Here is a 23,961-nt window from a genome sequence, read left to right on the forward strand (position 1 = left end):
CAGCTTCCTCTGGCTTTTGCAGGGCAGTGGCCAGGCGCTTGCTCCTGGGCACCGTCCAGCTCCTCTTCCACCTGCTGGATCCTGGGGTTCAAGGAGGCCACCTCAGCCTCTGCCTGCTCCCAGGCTCGACTTCCCCCCCTCGCCTGAGAGCAGAGAGGGCGCTTGGCCCCCTCCTGGGTATCCTGGCCTTCCTGCTGCAGAGCCTGGATCTTACACTTCAGTGCCTCTGTGGCGGTGACCCTGGCCGTGGTGCCCACCCAGCCCCTGCCCACTCCCGCTCACTCTTAGCTTCCTGCCGCCTCTTTTGGGCTCTGCAGATGCTTCTCTGCAGCAACCTTTAAATAGCAGATAGCAGGAAAACAACGGCCAGGGCCGGAAGAGTCTTTCAGACAACTTTTTCCTTGGGGTTTAATAAAACATCTCTTCTGAGAAGAAATGATCAGAGATGTCTTATGACAGGCATGGACGTGGGAAGATAAAATCCATAAGAAATAAAACTGCATATATACCTGTACATTATTCTGGCAGTCCTCAGCACATCTTCCCACGTACTCCTCTACCTTTTTCTTGAAATTTCTGCATAGAGTAGAATAATGCAGTGTAAGAATAGACTAGGTCATCATTAACCTTCAAAATGTGTGTGCTGTCTAGTGCTGTGGGACCCCACTGCTGTCCCAAGTTGGATGCTTTTGCTATTAAATATGATCCAACTGTGCTTTTAAACTATGCTAAGCTGCTCCCATAATGGAGCTTTCTCCTTGCCTAGGATATAAGAAATTGCTGCTAGAACAACTCAGCATTTTGCTGCATTTGTCCCTTTACTTTGCTTTTCATAATGAAAAAAAAAAAGCTTAATGTATTTCATTTTATAGATAATTGTTTAAAGATCAGAAGGCATAAAGCTAAAAAAAAAAGGAGATCACATGATCCTAATTGAAGCATATGTACTTATATGGCCATATATTTTTGTTTATATCATCTCATACAATTTTTATATATAATAGAGGAGCGTGATGTGTACATATGTATATACAGTTAGTTCTGTGATGTTACACACATTCCTAAAAATCACTACGCTATGCATAATCAGGCAACAAAAACCACAGGGCTTATGGAAAAAGGTTGGAGCAGAAACACTGAACGTTTTCATCAGTGACATATAAAAGAAAATAAGAACCTAATAAAAGCATAATTTCACACATAAAAAAAATGGTTAAAAATACATAATGACTATGGTAAATATGGTACTTCACCTTTGGAAAAAAACAAATTTTTGAGGTCTTTTATGGAATTGGATCTTGGAAGAGCTATAGCTTCTCAGTTACTATGAATTGGTGGAAGGTTGGGTAATCTGAAATCAGAAGGAAGGGTTGCAACGCCTGCCGTGGACCGATGTGGGTCATTGCTCCGTTGTTCCAAATGCCACAGTTAAGCCACTTTTAACAGCCTCAAATCTTGGCGCAGACTTTTCTGTCTTTCATTTATAGGTCTTTTGGGCCATGTGTGTATAATAGATATTTTATCAAGATTTTATCAAAACTGAATATTCGGATAAAAAACTGAATATTTGATCCAGTTTATAGCCGCCTTTCACTTCTGTCTTACTGTCAATTTTCTTTTTCCCACCATTTTCTCCCCTCAATCAATGGCTTTACTCAACAGCTAAAGTCTCTGGAAATACTAGGGACATGTCAAACCACTAAATCAGCCACAGCAGGCCCATAAAGGAACCACTGAGGGGAGATTGGGCTCTGTCACCTTCAGTTCTTCACGCAGAGAGGATGCTTTACTTACACTCTCTGCTTGGCATTTTGAAGCAGGACACTGAAACGATTTTGAGATGTTTAATGAGGTGGGTTTTTTTGTTTGGTTTTAGTTTTAATACATAGAGGACGGTTTACGAGTAAGAAAAATGTAACAAAACACAACCACGTACAACAATACATGCAATGAATCGAGACAGCTGCTAAATGTGGAGTGTGCATGTGGGGCTTTTGTGTGTTCCCACCACCTCATATTAGCTGAGTACAATTTTCTACTTTTATCCATGTTTTTAAAGGGGGAAATAGCACAGACACTCAAAATTTATATTAGGCCCCAAGTGCTCCAAGTACGTCAACCATACCAGGGCAAATTTGTTGCAAAACAAGCATTATAGCTGAAGCGTGTGTGTGTGTGTGTGTGTGTGTGTGTGTGTGTGTGTGTGTCTGTAGGTTTGTATGTAATGGACCTAGAAATGTGTCTGCTGGGAGTAGACTCAGACAGACTTCAGGTCTCAGGGCTTTATCTTCAACTGTGGAGAGCTACCTCGCCCGACTCGCGGTCCTTCAGGAAGAAATCCACATTGACTGATCATCTCGGGGGTCTAAAGGCCCTGGGCATTTCAGCCCATTGAGGAATGAGTCTGGAAGGCCATTTATGCTTCAAAGCTTCCCTTGAGGTTGAAAAAGAGTTTGAGAAAGTTTGACTTTTCCCTTTGCTCACCTCTCCCCCGCTACCTTCTGTAGTTGTTGATCACTTAAAAATATCTTGCATGTCAAAGTCTGGCTTAGCATCTGCTTCCGCAGACTATATAATGATAGGTAGGTAGGTAGGTAGATAGATAGGCAGATACATACATACATGCATGCATGAAATGTTTATATTTATCAAACTTTTATGTTGAAAACCATGAGTTCACAAGGATACCTACCTTTTTGTATTCTTAGACTCATTCACAGACATGGAATGTCTCCCTTTATCCTTCGTATATTTACTTATCTGATCAATATTCTAGTATGTCATCAGTCTGCCCATCTCACAGGCATCTCCCTCCAGCTGTGCACACTCTCACTTCGTGTCGTCCAGACTCTAGTTTTCTACCACCCTGTGCAGCTGTTTGATCTCCAACAAACTGAAATGGGCCATTCACCCATGAGGGCTATCTCCTTAGGGCACTTGAGCTCTAACACAGTGATGAGCTGTGGCCTGCTTCCCCACTCCCATGTGGATGCCAAAAACATGATTGAGACTTGTTAATGGCCCCATATAGTGTCTATTTGTGAAGCTATTACTCCTTGTCTCGATGTCTGTTTTGTCTGATACTAAACTAGGCAATCTAGCTTCTGGTGTGTGGTGTGTGTGGGCATGTGTGTGTTTATTTTCTCTTTTTACTTTGGACTGTCTTTTTGCATTATATGTTTTTAATTTTTTTTAATGTTTACTTATTTTGTGAGACAGAGAACATATGTGCATGGGGGAGTGGCAGAGAGCAAGGGAGACAGAGAATTCCAAACAGGGCCTGTGCTGTCACCACAGAGCCTCACATGGGGCTTGATTTTAGAACCGTGAGAGAATGACCTGATCTGCAATCAAGAGTCAGATGCTCAACTGACTGAGCCACCCAAGAGCCCCTCTTTTTTGCATTATATTTAAAGTGCTTCTCTTGAAGAAAGTACAGTTGGGTAGTTTTTTTAATCTAGTATGATGTTATTTACCTTTTATTTGGAATCCCTAGTCTGTTTACGTTTGTCATGATTGATGAGGTTGCATTTAAATCTACTGTGTTGCTATTTTCTATTTCACTGTAATGCAGTATTTAATAATATGACCAAAATATAAATTTTCTGTAAAGTATTGCAGCCATAACAAATTATAAACTATTATTTTAATTCCCATGAATATTCTTGAGATTATATATTACTCTGAAAGAGATGCCCATGTAAATAAAGTTTAGAAAGGTCTGTTTGAGATCGTATGCCTTCACCTGATAAAACCTTCCCTTTAAGAGAGGTCAACCACATTAACTAAGTCGTAGTTCTAAACATAAGAATTTAAGTCTAGTCCGTAGATATCCTACATTTTTCTTACTGAAAACTCCCTCAGCTATCTGTTTATCGAGATCATGTCACTTACTGCCCAGAACATACAGTTATTTCTAATACTATATGACTTTTGTGGTTGTCTTTGTATATTCCCTATAGTTACTAGTGACAAATAACTATAGACTGGAGGGCTTCTCTTGGGAGAAGAGTGAGAATATAAAGCAACTATTTATTAAGTCAGATCATTACTGGTGTAAATCAAAGGAGATTTCAAAATACTAAATTAGACAGTCATTGGCAGACCAGAAATTGAAGCTTCAAAATTTTGTCTTTCTCATCAAGGCAGCACATATAACTGAAATGACATCATACATTTTGTCAGTGATTCATCCATGTCCGCATCTTCTACTTCACGTGTCTTTTAATTAAATATATTGAGGTTTCAGTTTTTCTTAAGTTTATTTTTGAGAGAGAGAGAGAGAGAGAGTGCACAAGCAAGGAAGGGGCAGAGAGAGACAGAGGGAGACAAGGAATCCAACGCAGACTCCAGACTCTGAGCTGTCAGCACAGAGCCTGACTCAGGGTTCGAACCCATGACCCGTGAGATCATGACCTGAGCTGAAGTCGGACGCTTAACTGACTGAGCTACCCAGGTTCCCCTGGGGTTTCAATTTTAGGTATTTATTTGTCCTTTGAGGACAAAGCAGTGTCTGAAGGGCATCCTGTGGATTAAAACTGTTAGTTTTCTCCAAAATATTATTCTTTGCTTGTATGCATATATGCATATTTGTATGTGTGGACATGGGCACTCACACACACGCTGCATTTGTATAATGCCGAACTCCTGTCCTGCTGAGAACTATCTAAAGAAACACCACGATAAAATGTCGTAAAAGCTGTTAAGCTTTTAAAGAAATAGCAGTCTTAAACCCATCAACTTTAGGGAAAGTTAAGAGAAAAAATAAAAGAATAAATGTATGGCAAATGAAAAGTGGATCAGACACAGAACATGTTGTTGCCCATCTAGATGATTTTTCCTTTAATTCTCTGTATGGTTGTTCAGTAAAATGTGTAGTGTAACAATATAGATGTTTATTACACTAGTAATACCACTCTGCTGATAGATCTGTTATCGCGCATCACTATCACAGTGAATTTTTGTATTGTTAGTTTTCTTCTCATATGTAATGGACTTCACGATTGATTAAAAATCCTCAAAGTAGTGAACTTTCATTTAAATATGTGAATATTTAGAAACAAATTTGATCTTTATCAGGAAAGGAAATAATGGATTTTTAATGACTTTGTTTTTTTGAAGACATATTTTAATCCAGAAATGGCTAACACTACATTTTCCTACTTGATTTGTGATCACCTGTAATGAATAGTAAGTTCCTCATTCAGGTACCCCACTTCTTAAGAATAATTCTTTCACAAACAGAATAAATCTCACACAGTAAAGTAACATGGTGCTATAAACCCTCAAACATCTAGTCTTGAATTTGCCATTAGGCCTTCACTATTTTACCGGATATCTGCAGAAAGAAGATGCATCAAGAATTCAGGGGTGCTCAGTCTTGATTTTACATGTCCAACACTGAAATACAGCTTTCATTTTTAAATAATCCATGTAATTTTCTTTCACTTGAGGAAAGATGGGAAAGCAGCGATCCAGACTGACCTTAGATATCCAGATTTCATGTTAGCAATTGCTTTAAATATGTTTTTGCGTAATGTCTTTAACACATTTGTTTTCTCATGGAGAAAACTCATATATTTTAGTATGTCTGCAGCCTGTGTATTCCTGTCTCTATATTTTAAACATCGTTGAAACATATAAAAGGAAGCCCTCGACACTTGTTTCTTGTCAGGGTTGAGGCAGCAATATACTGTTAGTGTGCTACATAGATCTCAAAATTTTATGAGATTTCACAGTATGGCTGTGACATTTCACAGTACAGCTGAAGTGAACACAGAGTTTATATATCAGTGCATACACATCAAACGTATTTGTGTCTTTGAGAATTATATGTTAATGAGAGTCAGAGAAATCATCCATGGCAATGTGTTTGTTTGTTTGTTTGTTAGTTTGTTTGTTTGTTTGTTTGAAACATTCCCTGAGACCAAATTCCAATTCACTTCTGTTTGGTTCTAAAATTACCGTATTCAGTGCTGTTTGCATTCCCCAAGACGAAAGCATCGGAAGACGTATGTCATCTCAGATTTTTAACCGATGCTTGTGAAAGGCAAAAGCTCAGAAAGAGTTGAAAAGCAAGAGGTGATGAGGACTCACACTTGGTCTTTAATCTGAATGTTGCTGTAATATGTGTAAATTTTAAAGATTTTTCAATGGTCATTTACAGTTAGCCACGTATAGTTTTACATACCGTCTGAGAGTGGGAAGGTCCTATCCCTAATAAGATGGCTCATCCTAGAAGGTGATGCAGACACATTGTTCCAAGTTCACCTGCAAGGCTGCGGCTTTGCTTTCAGCAGTATAGTTCAGAAGCATCAACTTGCCACTTTGTTGCTGTTGCTGTTGTTGTTGTTGTTGTTGTTGTCATCCACAGAGACAAAGAGCATACAAAGGACATCATTCTTGACAGAGGGCCTTTTGTTTAAGACTCTTTTATTTCCTAGTAAGATATTTCACTTTCACCCCTACCATATCTACATTATTTAATACAGGAAATCTGAAATCACTCCTTATGGGGATACTGATGCTGAGTTTGCAGCCAAGAAGTGTAGTCGTGCCCAGACGCGCAAACACAGAGGAAAAGAGGAGAGAAAAAGGCTCACTGAAAATGTGGCTCTCTTTCTGGACTAATAATATTTTAATTGGAAAATTAACATCTATTCACCCACCATATAACATTTCCAGTGAACATTTTCTGCATTTTTGCTGAGTATTATGAATAGTGATAAACACGATATTAAAAAGCTATCAAGTCTAGCATCATCTCACATTGAGGAGAAACAAATTTCACGGAACTGGAGTAAGATTGACACATGGCAAAGTCAGTTTTTAGAGTAGGTGACATATTAACCATTCGTAATATATAGCCCATTGTTGCTTTTTATAAACCGAGGCAATACTAGGAGTGTATAGTTGAATTACAGTAAGAGATCTAAAGATACATTCCTTGTGGTGCCTGGGTGACTCACTTAAGCCTCTGACTTTGGCTCAGATAAGGATTTTGCAGCGGCTCGCAAGTTCGAGCCCTGTGTGTGTGTGTGTGTGTGTGTGTGTGTGTGTGTGTTGACAGCTAGGAGCCTGGAGTTTGCTTCAGATTCTGTGTCTCCGTCCCTCTCTTTCTCTCTTTCTCTCAGAAATAAATAAACATTAAAAAAATTTAAAGATACTCTCCTCTTATTAACAATGGCACCCATCCTACTTTTTTTTTTTTTAACAGCATTGAATATGTTAGATTGTAGCTAATTATAAGAAAATAAGACTCGACCTAATTTGGTTTTCTCAACAATCTAGTGGTAGAAAGACATTACTGTTGCCATTTTAGAAATAAGGAAACAGAGTTCAGCTGGAGGTTAAAAGAGTTGCTAAGACCAGACACTACTGAGAAATACCAAAGACCAGGAAGAAAAGCGATCTTGTGCTTCCCCCCTGACTCCCCACTCCCTTCTCTCCTGCATGCAAAAGTTCACATTCTAGATATCGTCTCTACTCATTCAGAACCACTGAAGTGCGGTTCTCAAAGACAACTTATTTTCACAAATAGCTTCTAATAACTAGCTTAGGGACTGAAAGTAGACATTAGGTGAAGAACTAGGGATATAATTTATTTTTAATTTATTTATATTTTCTTTTTTGTTTCTGACACAAACTATTTTAAGATACCATCTGGGGATACTGAGCCAGTTTGGAGGGCAGTTAAAATATGACCTTTGAGCACTTGACATACTTTTTACACTCCCTTTTCTCTCTTTTCACTGAGTAAATATTTGCAGATAAAGATAAATGAAAAAACAAAAGATTAGGATAGATTCGTGTGAATCAGTGTAGCGCCTGTTATGTCCATGGGTATTCTGTTGATTACATCTTCTGTCAGTTTAATTAATTCCATTCTCTCTGTGCAAGGTTCCAAAAAAAAAAAAAAAAAAAAAAAAAAAGATTAGAAGTTCAGGCCACTGCTCTTTCTGACATATCTCATGGATAGTGCAGAATGTAACCATTTTGGAAGTTTTATCTCTACTGCTTTTGGAAGTTTAAGAAGCTGTAGCTCCCATGTATGGATACATTCCAGTAATTCAGTGATTCTCAAAGTGTGCTCCCTGGACCATCAGCATCAGCATTACTGACAAAAGGGCTTAGAAATCCTTGGTCTCACCTCAGATGTACTGAATCAGAGTCTCTGGGTCTGGGGCTCAGTAGTGTGTGTCTTAAGCTCTTCATGTGATCTCATGTCTGCTAAAGGCTGAGTCACTTCAGTAAAGCAGACAATTATGTGGGCAGAAGCATTCTTCAGTCTTTCTGAGAAAAAAAAACTTCGAGGGGTAAGTTTATTCCTCTTGACTACCGAACATCGATAGAAATCAGGAAACTGGAATTCTATTGGTCTGCCCCATCTATTTTTATAACTATGCAATAGCCAGTTGATAGAATAGATGCATTTGTGTTCGTACTGTCTACTCAGCTTGGAGAAGTCCATTTTGCAAGAGCAGAATCAGCTGTGTGATTCTTGTATGAAGGCACAAGCTCTCTGTCCCTTTGCTGCCATAGCCCACAGAGACCGCTAAATATATTTTCTAAGAAGCCCCTTTTCTTGACTCTGCATTATAAACATTAATAAAACATAGTCTAGGGAAACTAAATTTGGTTATTTTCTTTACGACATTATAGTATATTCTATATAACATTATAGTATATCCAAAAGATAGTCATCAGAAAAATTTGCTTTGTATATTACATATAAACATTTCTAGTTGAAGTACAGGTTTTATTTTATTTATTATTTTTAATTGAAGTATACTGGACATACTAGTTTCAGGTGTGTAATAAAGGGATTCAACAATTATGCACCTTATGAGATGCACTATAATAGATATGCATTACCAGACTACACCACTGTAAGGTGCAGTCACGATCTGTCACATTCCGTTATTACAGTATTATTGACTGTAGTCTCTATGTTGTGCTTTCCTTCCCTATGACTTACTAACTGGGATTTTCCACCTCGGAATCGTCTTCACTTATTTTGCCTAACCCCTTATCATACCTCTCCCCTCTTCTCCTCTCACTACCACCAGTTTCTTCTCTGTATTAGGAGTCTGTTTCTGTTGTTGACAGTGTCTTAGGTTACAGACAGAAGTGAAATCATATTGTATTTGTCTTTCTCTGACTTACTTCACTCAGCATCATACCTTCTAGTTCTATCTATGTTGTCACAAGTGGCACAATCTCACGCTTTTTATGGCTGAGTAATATCCCATTGTGTTTGTATGCCACATCTTCTGTCTCTATTCGTTTATCAACGGATATGTAGGCTCATTTCATTTTCTGTGGGTAAATATCCAGAAGTGGAATTACGAGATTCCATGCTATTTTTATTTGTAATTTTTTTTCCGAGAAACCTCTGTAGTGATTCCACAGTGGCTGCACTGATTACCAATCCCCCAAAGAGTGTGAAATGATTTCCTTTTCTCCACATCCTCACCAACGCTTGTTATTTCTTATGTTTTTGATACCAGCCATTCTATTTTGAGGTGACATATTATGGTCTATATAGTCAATTAATCTACATCAAAGGCGATAAAAATATACAATGGGAAAAGCAGTCTCTTTGATGGTATTGGGAAAACCAGATCGCTACATGCAAAAGCATGAACCTGTACCACTTTCTTACGTTTGATAGAAAAAAAACCCCTTAAAATGGATTAAAAACCTAAACATAAGATCTGACACCATAAAACTCCTAAAAGAAAACAAGAAGTAAGTCTCTTGGACATCAGCCTGAGCAATATATAGATATAGATAGCAATATCTGTATCTTTATATATTTTTCTTGGATATACCATGTGCCTCCCCAGGCAAGGGAAGCAAAAGCAAACATACACAATTGGAATTATGTTAAACTGAAAATATTGTGCATAAGGAAAGGAACCATCAACAAAATGAAAAGGCAACCTATTGAATGGAAGAAGATATTGTCAAATGGCATATCTGATAAGGGATAATATTCAAAAATAAATAAAGAATTGATATAATTAAACACCAAAACAACAAATAAAGCAGTGTTTAAATAGGCAGAGGACCTGAATAGGCATGTTTGCAAAGATCTACAAATGACTTACCCATGAAGAGCTGCTCAAAATCACTAATGATCAGGGAAATGCAAATGAAAAGTAGGTTTCAGATAAAACTTAAAAATAAGCTCTGGGAGTAATAAAGCATTTACTATGTTTAAACATCACCTGTGACATGGTAGCATATTTATAGCTATACTAAATATGCAAGTTATAATTAATCAATTTTTTTTACTCAACTGTAACTTTTATGGATCTAATTTAGACAGTATGGCTATCTACACACAAGGCTATATTTCAGTGGATAATATTTGTCAACTCAGATGCTAAAATATGTATATTACATAGAGGTAGTTTAAAGCGCTATTTGACTTTTTTAAAAGGGTAACTATTTTTGTTATTCATTTCAAAAACATTTAAATTGTAGAGAAAGCCCATGAACATCTATAAGCCTGCCTACTAGACATTTTATCTGCAAAGATGAAAATGGAAAGTGCACTTAAAAGTTACCTTTGGTATTTTCAAAGACAGGAGAGGATTTTACTTTGCATATGGCATATCTTTGCTTCTCATATGCTTCAAAAGATTAAACACCAAAGGCCTCTGTTAAAGGCAGCTATTTGCTATGATTTTGATATTGGCCTCAATATATTTGATAGAAATTCTGATCAGGGTGACATCAGGAGCTACAGATATAAATGAGTTGTCTGCTGTCCCTTCCACATACTTTTTAAAAAAGGACATGTATCATTTGTTTATCTTATGTTATAGAAAAAGCAAGTCTAAGCGATGCATCTTAAGGATTTTGTTTCTCATTACTCTTTGTTTCCCTAATTGTGCCACTTTCTCATTTGAAAAAAGAAAAGATGACAATGGCTAAGTTTGAAAAAGATTTATTCTTCTAGAAAGTAGAAAGCTGAAATCTGAATACCATTCTAATTAGAAGTGTATAAATGGGACTAGAAACAAAATTTCTGTTACCAAGTTGTGCTGGTTTTTTTTTTGTTTTTTTGTTTTTTTTATAGTTCTGAGGAGGTGTGGATTTCTGCTCTCATAATGTGTTAATGGAGGTGCATAGACAGTTAAAGCTGGTTGTGAGCCGTGGCCAATGTTGCTCTAAGTTAAGGGCAAATCCTGAATCTTGTGATGAGCAAAATACACTCTTAGTTTAGGTTTCTTTATAAACATGTTAAAATGTGCTCCTGCCTTTAGTTCTAACAACATATTCACCCTAAACCAAAAAATTTGCTGTAAAGTCTATCTATTGTGGCGAATCTGAAGGGTAATTTCATAATTTTCAAATCCTCAAATTTCACACATTTATCTGAAGCTTAATATTGCCTATAAATTTTTTCAGATATTTTTAATTTAACACATTTTAAATTTTGATTAGGATTACATATTTCATAAAGAACCATAATTCTGTGAGCTGAATTACATAGTGAAGGGGAAAAACAGTAGATATTTCCCTTTGATTCATATATTCCCTCTTATCAGATGATGATTATTAAATTGAGGATGGTAAACACAAAATTAGTGATGATTAAGTAAATATCATAGTCTGACCTGACATGAACCAACCCCCTTCTCTTTTCAAACTTGCACGCGCATGCACACACACACAGAAAAGGAATCAGGGTACTAGAAAAAGAACTTACAGCTCAATAAAGAGGGGCAAGATACTAAATCCCAATGATTGTAGAGGCTTAACTCCATGAATAGAAGCCTCGGTGGTTAGAGAATTTACTTTTAATATGTCTGAAGAAAATGAGCTCACGTGTCAGAACTGCTTGAGGCTGAGAGCCTAATTCATCCATGGAACAGGGATGAGAAAAGTTCTGCTGTCCAACCTGACGAAGCAACACACAAATGTGCAATCTTATATCTGCACACAAGTGTGCCCTAAGGTCACATTTCTCCTTATTTTAGCACCTCATGCAAAGGTAAGGAGGAAAACATGTATGAAAACAACACAACAGAAGTCTGGTGGGGCAAATATCAGAAAGTTTTGTCTGAATGTTTTAGGAAGAAAAGTCGGTGATTACAATAAACTGACAATTAACACTGGAAAACGTTTTATATAATGAGATAAACCAAGAGAGATTATAGTCAGTATCTTTACAGTGTTTAAAGATTTAAAATAAACTATGTAGACTAAGCAAGAACAATATATAATGGGGGGGAAGCTTATTAAAGGAGCAAAAAGAATTCTAGAAATGCAATGATAGCTATTGAAATAAAATCTCATTGGGTAGATTAAACTGTAAGGTAGATGTTGCTGAAGAGAGAATCAGTACATTGAACGAGATAGGTAGAAGTCAGATTTTTAAAAATCCTAAATTAATAGATGAAGAATGTAAAGGAGAAGCAGCTAGAATGGAAGCTAGAATGAGAATGTTTAGCAGATATTTAAGACAAGTTCCAAAAATATATATATATATATATATATACACACACACATATACATACATACATATGTGTATATATATATATATATATACACACACATATATATACATACGTATATATATACATATATACATACATATATACATATGTATGTATATATGTATATATATGTATGTATATATGTATGTATATATATTTATATGTATTTATATATGTATACATATATATGTATGTATGTATATGTATATATGTATTTATATATGTATGCATATAATATGTATGTATGTATATATTTCAAGTATAAGAGAGTGGTACTTTTCAACAGAAAATACTAAATTATTTACTAGATTTAAAAATAAATGACTTTGGGGGCATCTGGGTGGCTCACTCAGTTAAGCATCTGACTTTGGCTCAGGTCATGATCTCATGGTTTGTGAGTTCAAGTCCCGTGTCAGGGTCTGTGCTGTGCTGACAGATGGGAGCCTGGAACCTGCTTTAGATTCTGTGTCTCCCTCTCTCTCTGCCCCTGCCTCCCACACTCTCTCTCTCTCTCTCTCTCAAAAATAAATAAACATTAGGGGCGCCTGGGTGGCTCAGTCGGTTGGGCGTCCGACTTCGGCTCAGGTCATGATCTCGCGGTCCGTGAGTTCGAGCCCCGCGTCGGGCTCTGTGCTGACAGCTCAGAGCCTAGAGTCTGTTTCAGATTCTGTGTCTCCCTCACTCTCTGACCTTCCCCCATTCATGCTCTTTCTCTCTCTGTCTCAAAAATGAATAAACGTTAAAAAAAATTTTTAAATAAATAAATAAATAAACATTAAATTTTTAAATGAGTTTTACATTTACATTTTACATTTTACATTTATATCAAAATTGATTTGACTCTTTGGCAAGGTAAGAAAAGGCACTCCACACCTAAACACATCATAGAGAAATAAAAGTGCTCGGTGAAAAAGGGAATGTCATATATGTGTCAGAGGTGAAAAAAAAACTACTGAAAAGGAGTAGAAAGTAGTTTGACAACATATGTTTCATAACTGATAATAAGATGCTGGAGACAATGGAATGGTATGTTTAAACTATCATTGAAAACTAATGACCAGCCTAAAATTCTATACATAGTTGAGTGATTCTTTCAAGAATAAGGATGAAAATAAAATACCTTCTGACAAAACCTGGGGAGTGTTTTCTGGTTGTGGAGGTTGTCTCTAGAATGCCCCATCATTTCTTCCCTGTCTGTGGACATTAGCCATTTCCCTTGGCAAGGTGGAGTCTGTTCCTCCGCCCTCTGAAATCTAGCTCAGCCTGCAGCTTCTTAACTAGTCGAGTAGGGTACAAGTAACATCACGCCCATTCTGAGTCACTCGTTTGGGAGGATTTTCAGCTTCCGAGCTCGCTTTTAAGGCTCTTGGTCGTGGTGCAGGAACTCTTGACCACCATGCTGGAGCGAGTGCCGGGTGAACCCTGAGGCTGCATGGGAGAGGAAGGACCCAGTGGGGCTCAGCTCTCTAGGTGTCCCTGGCGGTGTGCCAGCCTGGCAAGTGAAGTGGCCTTTGAACTCCTCCAGCTCAGTGACAAGTCAGTTTATAGGGAATGATGCAGCAAATACCACATGAAGCAGCAGCCTTAGCCAGCCAAGCCCTGCCAAACTTCTCCACGGTGTGTGACCTAGAATGAGAAGGTGGTTGCTTTTAGTCACTAAGTTTTGGGGTAGGTAACCACTGCAATAGATATTGGTACTGGCTGAAATAAATAAAAAAGCATATACTTCAATAAAAAACTGGGACAGGAGGCTGGAATGGGTTGAAGATGCAATGACACGGATAGAGGTTGTTTGAGTAGTCGTTAAGACTAAAGAAGAATCAACTTAACAAAAATTCGAAAAACTACCTTTGGGAAATTAAAGAAAAAGATGGAAGTGAAATAATAATAATAATAATAATACAGTGGAAATTGAACAGTGAAAATATGAGACTTAAAAATTCCAAAGGCTTTCAAAACAAATCAGAGGATATTGGGATAATTTGATTACATTTATATTTTTAAAAGTATTGGGGCACCTGGGTGGCTCTGTAGGTATAGTGCCCGACATCAGCTCAGGTCATGATCTCACGGTCAGTGAGTTTGAGCCACGCATCAGGCTCTGTGCTGACAGCTCAGAGCCTGGAGCCTGCTTCGGATTCTGTGTCTCCTGCTCTCTCTGCCCCTCCCCTACTTGTGCTCTGTCTCCCTCTGTCTCTCAAAAATAAAAAAATGTAAAAAAAATTAAAAAGTGTTTATTAATTTTGAGAGAGAAAGAGAACAAGTGGGAATGGGCAGAGAGAGAGAGAGAGAGAGAGGGAAAGAGAGGATCCATAACATAGGGATGGATCCCAGGATCTATAAGATCATGACCTGAGCAAAATCATGAGTTGGCTGCTCAACTGACTGAACTTCCCAGGCGCCTCTAGATGTTAAGTCAATAAATATGTATGGAAAATGTTTAAAGAAAAGAAATGTAATTTAGAATATGGAAATGAAGAAGAAGGAACAGAAAACAGAACAAAACATCAGAAAGTCTTTGGTCGGTCCATTAGTAAACCAGGAGGGGCAGGTGGGTGGCTCAGTAGGTTAAGCATCCGACTCTTGATTTTGGCTCAGGTCATGATCTCATGGTTGGTGAGTTCTGGCCCCATGTGGGGCTCTGTGCTGACAGTGTGGAGCCTGCTTGAGATTCTCCCTTTCTCTCTGCCCCTCTCCAACTTGAGTGCACATGTGTGCACACTTTCTCTCTTTCTCTCTCTCCCTCTCCCTCCCCGTCTCCCCCCCTCTCTTTATCAAGAAGTATTTTTAAAATTTTCATCTAAATGGTATTTATCAAAGTCACTCATTAAAATGTGTATCACTCAGACTTTGTAAGTAAATGTATGGGGGAGGGGAATGTCAACAATTTACCAATCTAAATAAATTACTTTAGCCATTTTAATATTAAGCCCTTCACTTCCTGCAAAACACATTAGGGAAAATAGCTCTTTACTCAGTTACATAAATAGCAGCTCGAAAAATATGACAATCATGAACATGTTTTTTTTATCTAATATCATATATGTCTATTCATTTATTTAAGGGAAGATTCCATAGAAATACTAAGAAAAACTGGTAAATCTATAATCACCCTGGGAAAATTTGTCTTTCTTTAAGAAACTGATATATTAGCAGATAAGGGAAAGGGTAAATAAACAGGATTTTTTTTTTATTTTTTTAATGCTGATTTTTTCTTCTGGAGAGAGAGACAGAATGTGAGCAGGGGAGGAACAGAGAGAGGGAGACATAGAATCCGAAGCAGGCTCCAGGCTCTGAGCTGTCAGCACAGAGCCTGACATGGGGCTCGAACCGACAAACCATGAGATCATCACCTGAGCTGAAGTCGGACGCTTAACCCACTGAGCCACCCAGGCACCCCAAGAAACAGGAATTTTAAATAATACAGATGACTAACTTATTCTAATGACGTATATAGAACTCTGCAGTTGTCTTCTCCACATTAGATAAATACACTTTCAATTATATATGGATTAAAAGACAATTGACATGCAGGCTCTATTTTCATACTATAACGTAATAGAATTAGACATCAGTGCACAACCATAAAAGGAAACATGTATCTGTGAACCCAAAGTATACACCTGACCTTTGAACATTCTAGGCTTGAACTCTGTGCATCCACTTACATGCAGATTTTTTTCCCATATGGTAATGTAAATGTATTTTCTCATATTTTTTTAACATTTCCTTTTCTTGAGCTTAATTTATAGTAAGAGTACAACATATAATACAGTGTACAAAATTCCTGTTAATCGACTCTTTATGTTGTTGGTAAGGCCTTCAGTCAATAGTAGACTATTTGTAGTTAAGTGTTTGGAGAGTCAAAAGCTGTATGTGGATTTTTGAGTGCATGGGGCAGGGGGTGTCGGTGTCCTAACCCCTGCATTGTTTAAGGGTCAACTGTACTTTTCAATAAGAAAAAAATCCATAAGGGAAAATTGGAAATATATAAAAACGAAAGACCACTATGATAGATTTGGCAGCAGGCTGCATGTATCAAGCAGGGTTGATAGTGCACTGAATTCAAGAAGATAAAAAAAAAAAAAAAAAAAAAAAACACTGGAATTGAGTCAATAGTAAAAATAACAAGTGAGACCATAAGGTAATACAATTTTAAAAAATGGTTCTTTGAAAATAGAATAAGATATAAACTCTTAGCTAACCTAGTCAGGAGGAAAAAAAAAATAAAAAGCTGAATAAAAAATGTAAGAAATGGATGAGGCAATTAGATTTTAAAAACACCAATAAGCATGTTATGTCAGTAAATTTAAGTCTTTGTTGAAATGGTCTTTGTTTAAAAAAAAGTAAAGTGTCAAAAGTGATTTGTAGATATAGAAAATCTGGAGAGACCAATAATCATTAATAATTATTACAGCTATTGAGTCTGTTTGAAGTATCTTCCTGCCTTTAAACAAGACACTCCAAGTCGTTTTACAGGCAAATCCTACTGAAACCCAAAGCCTTAAACAGTCTCTACCCTCAAAAATTTAGTTCCAAAACTTAGAGACATAAGGCTAACATTGTCAGTATACTATGACCACTGTGGCCACCCAGCCCAATTAAAGACTATTAGGACAAAGAAAAATGATGTTCAGCAGAATTAGAAGACAATGTTACACATCTATTGCCAGTTAAATATTTAAAGATAAAACTTCAATTTTGTGGAATAAAGTGGGTGTTTTTTTTTTTGCTTATATGTTTTTGTTTTGTTTTGGTTTGTTTTTTTTTATGCTTATTTTGAGAAAGAGAACCAGTGGGGAAGGGGAAGAAAGAGAGGGAGAGACAGAATCCCAAGCAGGCTCCGTGCTGTCAGTGCAGAGCCCAACTTGGGGCTTGATCTCATGGGACCATAAGATCATGCCCTGAGCTGAAATCAAGAGTCAGTTGCTTAACCAACTGAGCTACCTTAGCACCCCATGAGTTTTTATCCTGTAGACCAGATTAGTTTTATTCCAATGTGTGCACTTTTCATGAACGATATTTTTGAAATGTTGGAGTTCTTGCACCAGCTTGTAAGAGCATTGTTGTTTTTTTTATTATCTGCAAACGTTACTAAAATAGATAGGAATTGAGCCTTAAGCATATATACATATACACATATATATGTGTATGTGTGTGTGTATACACACACACACATACACATACACATACACACACATATAAATATTCAAGTAAATAGTTTTTAACAAAGAAAATTTTGATGGGAGGGAAATGGAAATGAGTCATCATAAATGTATAAAAAGAGCTCTGTTAGGATACCACAACCATGCGAGGGAAGGATGGTGAATGAAAACATTACTAGGAAGGAAGCATCAGCCTGTGGAAATCTTGTATCATCAGAGTGTTTGCTATGGACTAAATATTGTCTCCCCTCCAAATGTATATATCGAGGCCCTAATGTTAATGGTGTATGGATGTGGGACTTTGAGAGATAATTTTAGGTGATAAGGATAGAGCCCTTGTGAATGGGACTAGTGCCCGTGAAAGAAGAGACACAGAAGAGATTATTTCTTTCTCCATTATGGAGGTTATAGCAAGAAAGTGGTCATCTGCAACTCAGGACATCCCAGCCTCTGGAACTGTGAGAAGAAAACATTTGTTGTTTGAGTCACCACTCTGTGATTTTGATAGCAGCCTGCATTGACAGTGGTCCTTTCTCTACAGTGAGTATGGAGGAAGTGTTTAGGGAAGCTGGATGTTGTCTTTCTGCAGAACTGTGACACAAAGAAAAGAGGTAAAAATTTGAACTACTAAGAACAATTTATATTGTTAACATTAATTTTGAATGAGGAAAACTAAAGACATGTAAAGAAATGGACAGTATCTGAAGAGTTAATGCATTCGCATAATCCATTTCTGCTTAAAAATGTAAAGTTCATGCTGATAGATTTTGAAAGAAAATGGATATTCATAGTAATCATTCTCAGTTTATAATAATGTAACCACTGAAACAGAACATCTGAGCACATTTGCATATGTTGATACAAAATTATGAAGTTCTAATAAAACTCTAAATGAAATACAAAAAAAAAAAATTCCTCCAGGTAAAAAATCTATACAGTGAACTTTCCTGAAATATTCTAAGGAATTAAATTTATATCCATGTATCTTCTACTTACTGTATACTACTGTTTGCCTTTTTAACTATGAGTTTCAGAGTTGCATGGCCTTTTCCATGAAGAAAATTTTCTAATTTTTTTTTAATGTTCATTTATTTTTGAGAGAGAGACAGAGACAGAGTGTAAGCAGGGGAGGGGTAGAGAGAGATGGAGACACAGAATCCAAAGCAGGCTCTCAGCTCTGAGCTGACAGCACAGAGACCTACGTGGGGCTTGAACTCCCGAACTGTGAGATCATGACCTGAGCAAAGTTGGACACTTAACTGACTGACCCAGGCACCCCACAAGCTTTCTAACTGTTAACATGTCCTATATAACATGGTTTTCATATATTAACTGAATCCTTTAAGTGAGGTACTATTATTTTCTTCATTTAACAGACAAACTGAAACAAAAGACTTACGTCACTTGCTTTAGATCACACAGCTAACGGCATTAGTGTAATAACGCCCAATTAGTCAATAGAGAAAGGGTAAGCCTTTCAAAAATATGTGAATTCATAAAGCTATATAGTCCTGCTTACAAAAGAAATAATGGGTGATAAGGAAAGCAGTCAAACATTCTAAGTTAAAATTTATGTTCTGGTAGTAAAGACACATGCTAACAATAACCTTATTTATTAACTTAGATTCACATGTAGGATCAATAATCAGTCTTTTAAATAGGTATGAAATACACCTACTAGTCTGGAAAAGGGAATGGCGCCTGGTTGTTTTCTGAAAACTTTTCAACTGTTTTAATTGTGAAAAACCTCAAGAGGAAAGAAGACCTATCTTTTAGTCCTATGATTGTAGCCTAGCGTAAAGACTAATGCATTGGTCATAATTGGTTTATTTACTCATTCATTATTCATTTGTCATAATTATTCATATTTAATTGAAGTATAATTGACATACAATATCCTATTAGTTTCAGGTGTACATCATAGCAATTTATGTTTTCATACATTATGAAATGATCCCCACAGTAAGTCTGGTTACCATCTGTCACCGCACCAAGTTATCACAATATTATTGACTATATTCCCCATGTTGCACACCACATTTCCATGATCTAATTCTTTTATAACTGGAAGGCTGTGCGTCTTAATCTCCTTCAACCGTTTTGCCTGCCTCCCAACTCCTCCTCTTTATGGTAACCGCAGTTTCCTGTGTCTATGAAGCTGGGTTTTTTTGTCTTGTTTTATAGATTCTACATGTGAGTGAAATCATACATTATTTGGTTGTCTCTCTCATTCCTTCTACTTAGCATAATACTCTCTAGATCTATCCAAGGGGTTTCAAATGGCAATAGTTTTTTTTTTTTTTTATCTTTGTTTAAGGATTGAGTAGTATTCCACTGTATCTCTGTCACATCTTCTTTATCTGTTCATCTACTAATGGACACTCAGGTTGCATCTATCTTAGGTATTGTACATTATGTTACAGTGAATGTAGGGGTGCATGTATCTCTTCAAAATGGCGTTTTCGTCTTCTTTGGAATCATCTCTAGAAGTAGAATTGCTGGATAATATGGTAGTCCTATTTTTTATGTTTTTGAGAAACATTCATACTGTTTTCATTAGTGACTGTACCATTTTACATTCCCACCAGCCATGTATGAGGGCTCTCTCACATTCACATTCTCACCAGCACTTGTAATTTTTTATCTTTTTGACAGTAGCCAACCTAACCTCCATGATGTGATACCTCATTGTGGTTTGATTTGCATTTTCCTGATGATTAGTGGTGTTTGAACATCTTTTCATGGGTCTATTGACCCTATGTAAGTCTTCTTTGGAAAAATATCTATTCAAGTCCTCTGCAGTTTATTAATTGGATTTTTTAAAAATAATATTAAGTAGTATATGTTATTTATATATTTTGGATACTAAGTTGTAAATATGTTATTTGTAGATATCTTCTCCCACTCAGTAGGTTGCCTTTTTATTTTGTCGATACTTCACTGTGCAGAAGCCTTTTAGTTTGAGGTAATCCCATTTGTTTATTTTAGCTTTCATTGCCCTTGCCTGAGAAGACTGGTCCAGAATATATATATATACATATATATATATATACACATATATATATGTATATACATATATGTATATGTATATATATATGTATACGTATATATGTATATATGACATATATATGTATCTATGTATGTATATATATATGACATATGTATATATGTATATATATGACATATATATGTCATATGTGGTAGTATGTGTGTGCACACACACACGTGTATGCGTAACTATCATCAAATAGTTACTGCTTCTGTTGGTTGTGTGTGTCTTTGTGTATGTATGTATGTATATATGTGTGTGTGTTTGCGTGTGTGTGTGTGTGTGTGTGTGTGTGTGTGTGTGAAATAGTTTACTGCTTATATTTCCTTCTAGGAGTTTTATGTTTCAGGTTTCAGGTCTCACATTCAAAGATTTAATCCATTTTCCATATCGTGTAAGGTAATGGTCCGCTGTTTTTTGTTTTGTTTGTTTGCATGTAGCTGTCCAGTTTTCCCAACACTATTTGGAAATGTGTATTGTTGCCTGTTGCCTCCTTTGTCATGAACTAATTGACCATGTACGTTTGGGTTTATTTGTAGCCTCTCGGTTCTGTTTCATTGATCCGTGTATCTTTGTGCCAGTACCATACTGTTATGGTTAATATGGCTTTGTAATATAGTATAAAATCAGGAAACAAGGTACCTCCAGGTTTGTTCATGTTTTAGTACATTACATGGGCTATTTGGGATATTTCGTGGTTTCATACAAATTTTTAGCATTCTTTGTTTTGGTTTTTGGGAAATTTCATTGGTGTTTTACAGGGATTGCATTGAATGTGTAGATTGCTTTGGGTACTGTGGACATTTTAACAATATTAATTCTTCCAATTCATGAACACAGTGTATTTCTCCATTTGTGTCATCTTCAATTTCTTTTTTTATATTTACTTGTATATTTAGATGTTTACCTTATTTATATTTATTCATTCCTTACTGATTCATTCACAGTAATAATTGGTTCACTCATTCATGTATTAAGGAAATACTCATTGAACTTCTCTATTTCTCAAAATGGGGAACACAATAGTGAGTGGATAAGAAGTTTCTGCCCTCTTGAATTTTACATTCTAGTGGGAATAGACAGACAATACATGATAAACAAAGATACAGTTGACTCTCATTAGTTTTGGTCATTATGTTTTATAAAGTTGCTGTGGACACTGAATTCATGGCTCCTGAACCATTATTCTTTGGAGAAATATTGTATTAGCTTCCTGTGAACTTCTGGTCACACTATTTTCATCAACCTGTCAATATATAACCATGTTTTATGGGTGCTGCTTTTTAAATTTTTTTAAGGTTTATTTTTTTTGAGAGAGAGAGAGACAGAACACGAGTTGGGGGAAGGGCAGAGGGAGAGGGAATACAGAATCCAAAGCAGGCAGCAAGCTCTGAGCTGTCAGCACAAAACCCTCTGTGGGGCTCGAACCCACAAACTGTGACATCATGACCTGAGCTGAAGTCAGATGCTTTACCAACTAAGCCCCCCAGGCGGGCACCCCTATGTGTGCTGGGTTTTATTTTATTTATTTAAAAAAATTTTAACGATTGCTTATTTTTGAGAGAGAAAGAGTGCGATCAGGGGAGGAGTAGAGAGAGAGGGAGACAGAATCTGAAGCAGGCTCCAGGCTCTGAGCTGTCAGCACAGAGCCCCAAGGCGGGGCTTGAACTCATGAACCTTGAGACCATGACCTGAGTGGAAGTTGGATGCTTAATCGCCTGAGCCACCCAGATGACCCTGTGCTGCTTTTTAAAGAAAGCTTATTTCTCTCTATTTTGGATTCACTAGCATTGAGCACATGGCCAACAGCACTGTGACTCATATGTGAATGAAGCTTATCTAACACACATTGTCTCCTTGAGGCACATCAGAGCCTTCTTGGGAACACTAAACGTCACTTCAGCACGGCGCTTGGAGGCCATTTTAAATAGCAAAATCACCAACAGATTTCACCAAAATGTGAAAATCTGGCCACGATAACACTTGTTTATAGCATGATGACAAACCAGAAGGCAGTGTCCCCGTGTTCGATGTCAGTTGGGTACGTCTATCTCAGGTGCAGGCATTTTTCACCACTCTGCACGTGTCTGTGAATACGTGCAAGGGTCCCACAGTATTGACTTTGGGGTGACAAGTAAATTTTAAGGAGTAGGTAAAATTGCAAATAAGGAATTTGTGAATAGTAAATAACAACTCTGCATTCCATCAGATAAGTGCTATGGAGAAAAGAAAGCAGAGTAAGGAAGGTGGCCAGAGAAGGTGTCTGTGGAGTGGTGGCATTTGAACAAAAGCCCCGAAGAGGAAGGGGTATCCTGGGGCACCTGGGTGGCTCAGTCTGTTAAGCATCGGACTTGAGCTCAGGTCATGAAATCACAGTTCATGGGTTCCAGCCCTGTGTCAGGCTCTGTGCTGACACCTCAGAGCCTGGAGCCTCCTTTGGATTCTGTGTCTCCCTCTCTCTCTGCTCATCCCCACTTGTGTGCTCTCTCTCTCTCTCTCTCTCTCTCTCTCTCTGTCTCTCTCAAAAATAACTAAACTTAAAAAAAAAGGGGGAGGGGAGGAATCCTGAGACTACCCAACAGAAATACATTACAAGCAGAAAGAACAATGGCCATGATGCCATAGCATGTTTGAAATGCTTGAAGAACTGTAACCTGTGGGGCTAGAGTGTTATGAGTAGGTGCAGAGGCTACGAGAACGAGGCAGGACAGTTAGTCAAAATTAGATAATGGGGGGTGGGGGTGGGGGAGGTGTCTGGGTGGCTGAGTCAGTGAAGTGTCTGACTTTGGATCTCTGATCAGGCATGATGTCAGGCTTCATGAGATCACACGCCATGTTGGGTTCTCCACTGACGGGGCAGAGCCTGCTTAGGATTCTCTGTCTCCCTGTCTCTCTTGCTTTCCTGTCCCCTCTCTGTCAAAATAAATAAATAAAACTTTAGCTAATGGACCAAACTGTAGGCAACGATAAGGGCTTCACCTGAGCAAAATGGGAACTGACTAGAACCTGGGCCGTCCATACAGAAGAATCTGACTTGAGTTTTATCATACCCCGTCAGAGCCCTGGGCTGGGAGTAAATCGTGGAGGAGCGCTTCCCCATAGAAGACGCGGGGAAAGCAGGTTGCAGGAATCCGCTGGGATGAGTGATGCCAGAGGTGGTGGCGGCTTAGATCAGGAGTGTGGAAGGGAAGGTTGCACAGTGTGCAGGATGTAAGTTGTTGGAATAACTGAACAG

The 23,961-nt window shown here is 37.5% G+C and overlaps 1 pseudogene; it reads right to left on the bottom strand.

Moving 5' to 3' along the window:
• The window catches only part of LOC122218331, a 24,319-nt pseudogene extending 758 nt beyond the window's left edge, over positions 1–23,561 (bottom strand).
• Between the last annotated feature and the right edge of the window lie 400 nt (positions 23,562–23,961).

The sequence above is a fragment of the Panthera leo genome, chromosome B1, assembly GCF_018350215.1.
Source record: "Panthera leo isolate Ple1 chromosome B1, P.leo_Ple1_pat1.1, whole genome shotgun sequence".
Classification (NCBI taxonomy): Eukaryota; Metazoa; Chordata; class Mammalia; order Carnivora; family Felidae; genus Panthera; species Panthera leo.